Below are 6,927 nucleotides of genomic sequence, written 5' to 3'. Positions count from 1 at the left end.
CATGGAGCTCACAACTGTCTGTAACTCCAAGATCTGACATCTTCACACAGACATACATGCACGCAAAACACCAATGCACATAAAATAAAAATAAATCAATTGTAGGAAAAAAAGAAAAAAGAAAAGCTGGCTAGAAATAAGCCAAGCTAAGACCAGGCATTCATAAGAAAGAATAAATCTCCTTGTAATTATTTGGGAGCTGGGGGATGCCCTCCCGCAAAGAGAAAGGAGAAAAAACCCTGCAGGTTTGTGTCTAATTCCTTTATTTTATTCCATTGATATGTGTATCTATCTGGTTTTATGCCAATAACATATTTTTATTTTTGCTTTTGTGGGTTTTTTTGCCATTGTTGTTGTTAGTATGCCTCTAATATAATTTCAAATCAGGTTGGTGATACCTCCAGCACTGTTCTTTTGCTCAGAATTCCTCTTTAACTATCTGGGATCTCTTTCCTTCCATAGGAATGTTAAGATTTTTTCCTATTTTTGAAGAATGACACTGCAATTTTGACAAAGATGGTATTGAATCTGTAGGTTGGTTTTTGTCAGTATTGGCATTTTCATGATATAATTCTTCCAACTATTGAGTATGATCACTCCTTTCAGTTTCTATTTTCTTCAATTTCTTTCTCTGTTTCACAGTTTTCATTGTAGAGTTCTTTTGTTTTCTTGGATAGCTTTATTCCAAGACATTTCTCTCATTGAGCCTGGAGCTGCCTTTTCCACTAGACTGGCTGACCAGAGAGCCCCAGGACCCACCTGTCTCCCTTTCCCTCCACTTCTGGAATTACAGATGTGCACCACTGAGCTTAGATTTTATATGGACACTTGTTTGGCAAGCACTTTACTCACCCACCCCAAATCCATCTTCCCAACCTGATTCTTCACAATTTTAAAAATATTAATTTTATTTTCATTTGTGTGTGTGTACATGTGTGTCTGTATGGAGGTGTACACATGTGAGTGCAGTGCCTGTGGAGGCTGGAAAAGGGCACTGGATCACCCAGAGCTGAAATCACAGGCTGTTGTGAGTGGCCTGGTGTGGATGCCAGGATTCAAACTCCAGTTCTCTAGAAGAGCAATATGTGATCTTAATCCCTGAGTCAGTTCTCAAACTCATTGTAACTGGGTGGATCTCTCCTGGCCACCAGTTCCCAAATAATCATTCAGAGGCTTATATTAATTATAATATATAATTATTATGGTGATATTTTATTTGTGCTGAAATGTGATTTTATTTGTATGTTAATAAATAAAAGTGCCCCGGGGGTCAGAGCTAATAGTAAGCCATAGCAGAAGTCTGGCAGTGGTAGCACATGCCCTTAATCCTGATCACATGACAGACAGATCTCTGTGTGTTCAAGGATACAGCCAGCATGGAGACACATGCCTTTAATCTCAATTCCAACCATAGAAGATCTGGAGGTCTGTATAGACAGGCAGTGATGAGGAGGTCATGTGGTTGGGTTTACAACCAACGAAAAGGCAGGACAGAAAGTCAATAAAATGACAGATACACAGGAAGTAGGCCTCTTTCTGAGAGGAAGGACGGCAGCGGCAGGAAGGGTAAGAAAGGGTTTTTAGTATCATCTCTTAGCTACTGCTCTGACCTCTTGGGCTTTAACTCTGCATTTGGCTCTGTGTTTCTTATTTAATAAGACCATTATATGTACAAATAATTATAAATGTTTGGCCAATGGCTTAGGCTTTTTACTAGCTAGTTCTTATATTTAAATTAACCCATTTCTATTAATCTATGTATCGCCACATTGCCATGGCATTACCAGTCTGCTGGCATGTTGCTCCTTGGGCAGCTGGCTGGCATCACCCAGATTCCTTTCCTGTATCTCTGCTTAGATTTCTCACCTGGCTCTATCCTGCCTTGCCATAGGCCAAAGTGGCTTTATTTATCAACCAGTGAGAGGAACACATATTCTCAGCCTACAGAAGACATCCCACAGCATTTTCCCTTTTTTGTCTAATCAAACAGGAAGGGTTTTAACTTTAACATAGTAAAATTACATATAACAGAACAAGTTATCGAGCAAAAATCAGTTACAATATCCAGTCTATTTGTATTTGGCAAGATTAAGGAAAATACTCTATCATCTATTTTATTTTTGTGAGTCTAAAGTTTCATATCTAATTTATCTTTTATCATAATTAAGGAAAACTATATTATAACTATCTAGTTTTCAACTCTATCGAAGACCCCAGAAGATATAATATTACCTGAGTAAACAGGAAGTGCATTGTGAACAACTTCAAAAATTCTATAAATGACATAGATATCTGGCTGTCTGGATAGTCACCCAAAGTTTTTCTGTAATGTTGGGGCATCCATCTTCAGCCTACAGGCCCAGAACATTTGGCAAACTTTTCAGTGAAGCAGGAAATTTGAAGGACTGTCCCATCTATTTTGGCAAAGCTTGTCAGTCACTTTCCTCTGTATGCAGAGTGACTGGCAGTTTCTTCTATGAAGCAGGACCCTGAAGGACCATCTCACCCTTTTTTGGCAAAGTTCAATGGTCACTTTCTTCTGGGTCCTGAATGTCTGGTTTAAACAACATATTGTCGAGCAATCCAGGCAAGAGCAGTTTCTTGCCCAAATGGCTAGACTTACCACATTGAAAGAAACTCCATAAGGAGTTTCTTTGATGCCCAACATCTCTGAAGTGGTTTAGTATTGCCAGGAGCAGATGGGTCTCATTGTCATGAAAAGTCCTAAGTTAACCAAACATTTTAAATGCCATATTCTTTAGGTCTTTGAAGTATTTGGAGACCATCTATCTAAAATATATCTCTATATGATTCTGAAAACATATCTAACATCTCTATAAATTTTATTGTTATAGATGACTATTAACCTATGTTTCCTGATTATCTTAAATAGTTTATAATAATAGCTTTCAAAATTTAGAACTTTACCTTATATTTTAAATGAACTATATAGGTACAATGCCTTAAACAAGACTAGAAACATATATACAATATGTTGTAACAAAAATAACCTTAAATTTATATCAACATACAAAAATCCTTTAAACAAGAATAGAAACATATGTATATTGTGTAGATATAATGGTCTTATTAAATAAGAAACACAGAGCCAAATGCAGAGTTAAAGCCCAAGAGGTCAGAGCAGTAGCTAAGAGCTAAAAACCCTTTCTTACCCTTCCTGCAACTGCTGTCCTTCCTCTCAGAAAGAGACCTACTTCCTGTGTGTTTGTCCTTTTTATTGACTTTTTGTTCTGCCTTCCCATTGGTTATAAACCTAACCACATGACCTCTTTGTCACTGCCTGTCTGTACAGACCTCCAGGTCTTCTGTGGTCGGTATTGAGATTAAAGGCATGTGTCTCCATGCTGGCTGTATCCTTGAACACACAGAGATCTGTCTGTCATGTGATTGGGATTAAAGGTGTGCGCCACCACCACCTGGCTTCTGCTATGGCTTGCTATTAGCTCTGACCCCCAGGCAACTTTATTTATTAACATACAAATAAAATCACATTTTAGTACAAATAAAATATCACCATAATAGTGTAACAAAATTAACTTTAAATTTGTATCATTGTACCAAACCAAAATCCATGTCAATACAAAATATCTGAGATTAATAGCTGTCTTTTTATTCTATATTCTTATATTTCTCTAAATTATAACAAATACCCATAACCCATCAAATAACCAAAGACCACCCACATCCCTCAACTCTTGGTAATGTAGGCATACTTTTTTCCATACTGTTTCCTGCTGTCTGTGGGTGAAGGCATCCCCAGGGGTCCCTAAGAAATTTTTGAGATAATGATCAAGTCCTGGGTAGATCAGCAGTAATGTTTGTTGATAGATTCACCTGTCAAGATTCAGGAGGTCTCCATTGTTCAAACCTGATCTATGTTATTTCTGAAGGAATCCATACCCTCTTATCTCCTGTGGGAACAAAACTCAAAAGCATTTTTTATTTCCATTTGACACAAATATTTTTTGACTTTTTTTCCAAGTTAAGGCATTTCTGAAGTACCTAGATTGGTTCAATTTAGCAGTCCAGGTCACAATCCCATGTCTTTTAGCAGCTGTCTTTGGCTTCTCAACAATCAAAAAATTCAAAATCAATACAATAACATACAGGATCCAGACTCCCTATCTATTTCCCATCTCTTTGTTTTTAGTATTTTGTTTCTCTCTTTAAAGACTTTGTTATATTTTCATGACTGTCTATACCCTCTCTCTTCACTCTTCCAAGCCTGCGTACATTTTTTAAACATACTGTGACCCATTTGGAGTTTTTATTTTTTTAAAACCTGAATCTGTTTCTATTGTGGATCTGCAATCCTTTTTTACAAGAACAGTTTTTAAACTGCTCAACAGGCATGGGTAGGACCAAAGCAGCAGCTTTGGTGGCTGGCTCCACCCAGCTCAGCTTTTCAACACGGTGGAGGTACCAACAAGAGTCACATTTACCTCCCCAACTCTGGGACACAGTATTAAGTAGCATGTAACCGTGTTCTTAAGCCCACAACTGTGCTCTCAAGCCCATAGGTAGTGGCTGGGAGAAGCCTCCTTGTAACGTGGCCTGTGAGATACCGTGGGAGTTCATGATGTTCAGCTGAGTCCTACTGCAGCCAGGGGATGCTGTTCTGCATGTTCTGTACTTGTGGTCTGCAATAAGAACTAGGGAGCTGCTCTTGGCTCCATTTTAGAACCTTTTTTTTAAAAGCTCTCTCAGGGTTTGTGTGGAAATTCTTGCCCCACATTGGGCACCAAATGTAACCAGATGAATCTCCCCCACCCACTAGTTCCCAAATAACCATTCAGAGTCTTATATTAATTATAAATGTGTGGCTGATGGCTATAGCTGGAGAGTTTTCTCTCCGGGTCCCGCCAAGCCCCAGCAGTCTGACAGCCCACTTATAAAATAAACACAAAGACCCTTATATTATTTAAACTGTTTGGCCTAATGGCTCAGGCTTCTTTTTAACTGTTCTTATATCTTAAATTAACCCATTCTTATAAGTCTATAAGTTGCCACGTGGCTCGTGGCTTACCGGCATCTTTACATGTTGCTTGTCATGGCAGAGGCTCGCAGTGTCTCCTTCTGCCTTCCTGTTCTCTCAATTCTCCTCTCTGTTAGTCCCGCCTATACTTCCTGCCTGGCTACTGGCCAATCAGTGTTTTATTTACTGACCAATCAGAGCAACACATTTGACATACAGACCATCCCATAGCACTTCTCCTTTTCTTTTTTTTTTTAAGGGAAGGTTTTAACTTTTACATAGTAAAATTAGAAATAACAAAACAATTATCAAGCAAGAATTACAGTTATAATATCTAGTCTATTCATAATAACTAGTCTATTTGTCAAAATTAAAGAAGATATCCTATCTATCTTATATTTGTGAGTCTAAGGTTTCATATGTAACTTATCTTTTATCATAACTAAGGAAAATTATAACCATCTCTAGTCTTCAACTACATCAAAGACCTCAGAAGGATATAATACTACCTGAGAAATGGGAGAAGCATGCAAGCAACTTTCGGGAGTCTTGCAGGGTAGACAGAAACAGCTGGCAGAGAGAGTCATCCAAAGTTCTCTTGTAAAGTTGGGGCATCTGTCTTCAGCCCACAGGGCTAGAGTCTCTCAGTCATTTTTCTCAGTGCCCTGTAGAATGTCTGACAGTTTCCTCCATGAAGCAGGAACCTGAAGGACCATTTTGCCAAGCAAAGTTTAGTGGTTACCTTCTTATGGATCCTGCATGTCCAGTCAATTAAGCAGTCCAGGCAAGAACAGTTTCTTACCCAAATGGCTATTTTTGCCAAGAAGAAGATAAACTCCATATAGAGTGTCTTTGATGCCCATCCTCCTCTCTGAAGTAATCCGGTACTGCCAGGAACAGACATGTCTCACTGTTCAGAAAGTCTAAATTTTTAAAACATTTTAAATGCCATATTCTGTAGGTCTTTGAAGTATTTGAAGATTACCTGTCTATCTGAAATATTTCTATGTATATCTAGAAGACTTAACTAACATGGCTACAAGTATGATTATCATAGATGACTAATTATTAATCTATTTCTTAATTATCCAGTACAATTTTAAATGAGCTGTACAAACATAATACCTTAAACAAGAGTAGAAATATACACACAGTATAACAAAACTAACTTTAAATTTGTATCAATAAACTAAAATCCATAGCAATGTAAAACATTTCAAACAAGTTGTTGCTCTTTAAAAGCAAGTTCATTAATCATCTTTTTATTCTATCATATCTATACTATATCTCCTTTTCTTCTTTAGAAAGAGATCACATTTATAATCAACCTGATTTAAATAAAAATACTGGTTTTTCTCTGTCCACACCAGAGGGCTCTTCTGATATGGGACACAAGAATCTCTTAATCTTTTTTTTTTTTTTTTTTTTTTTTTTTTTAGCAATATACTTGGGTTTAGAGAAGTGAGCCAATTCCATCTCCAAAGCCAGCTTGGTATATTTGGGAATTTGGGCATAGCTTCTCTTACTACTTCCTGCTGGAGGGGGGCACTGTATCTTATGGGGACACAAAGAAAATTTTAGGATTATAGAGTAGTCTGTGAGGGTGTATCGTCTGAGCCAGTTGCCTTGAAATGGTTCTGAATGCTGGGTCATCTGGGCCTTGGTGTCATCGGAGACCTTTCAGGGGGTCTTGGCTGGTCAAACCTGATGTATATTAATCTGGAACAAATCCATAGCCTCTGGCTTTCTGTGGGAATAAAAGCAGAGCCTCTTTTCCGAAGCAACATATCCTTATATCCAAATTTTGAAGTCAAGGTATCTTTAAAATATACATTTTTGTTTAACTCAACAGCTTTTTACCATCAAATGCTTTTCTGCAGTTAAAAATCCCAAAGACAACACAATCCAGATTCTCTGTGTAATATCCATCT

Source organism: Peromyscus leucopus, chromosome 3 (assembly GCF_004664715.2).
Source record: "Peromyscus leucopus breed LL Stock chromosome 3, UCI_PerLeu_2.1, whole genome shotgun sequence".
NCBI classification, from domain to species: domain Eukaryota; kingdom Metazoa; phylum Chordata; class Mammalia; order Rodentia; family Cricetidae; genus Peromyscus; species Peromyscus leucopus.
Note: the sequence above shows the minus strand (reverse complement) of the source record.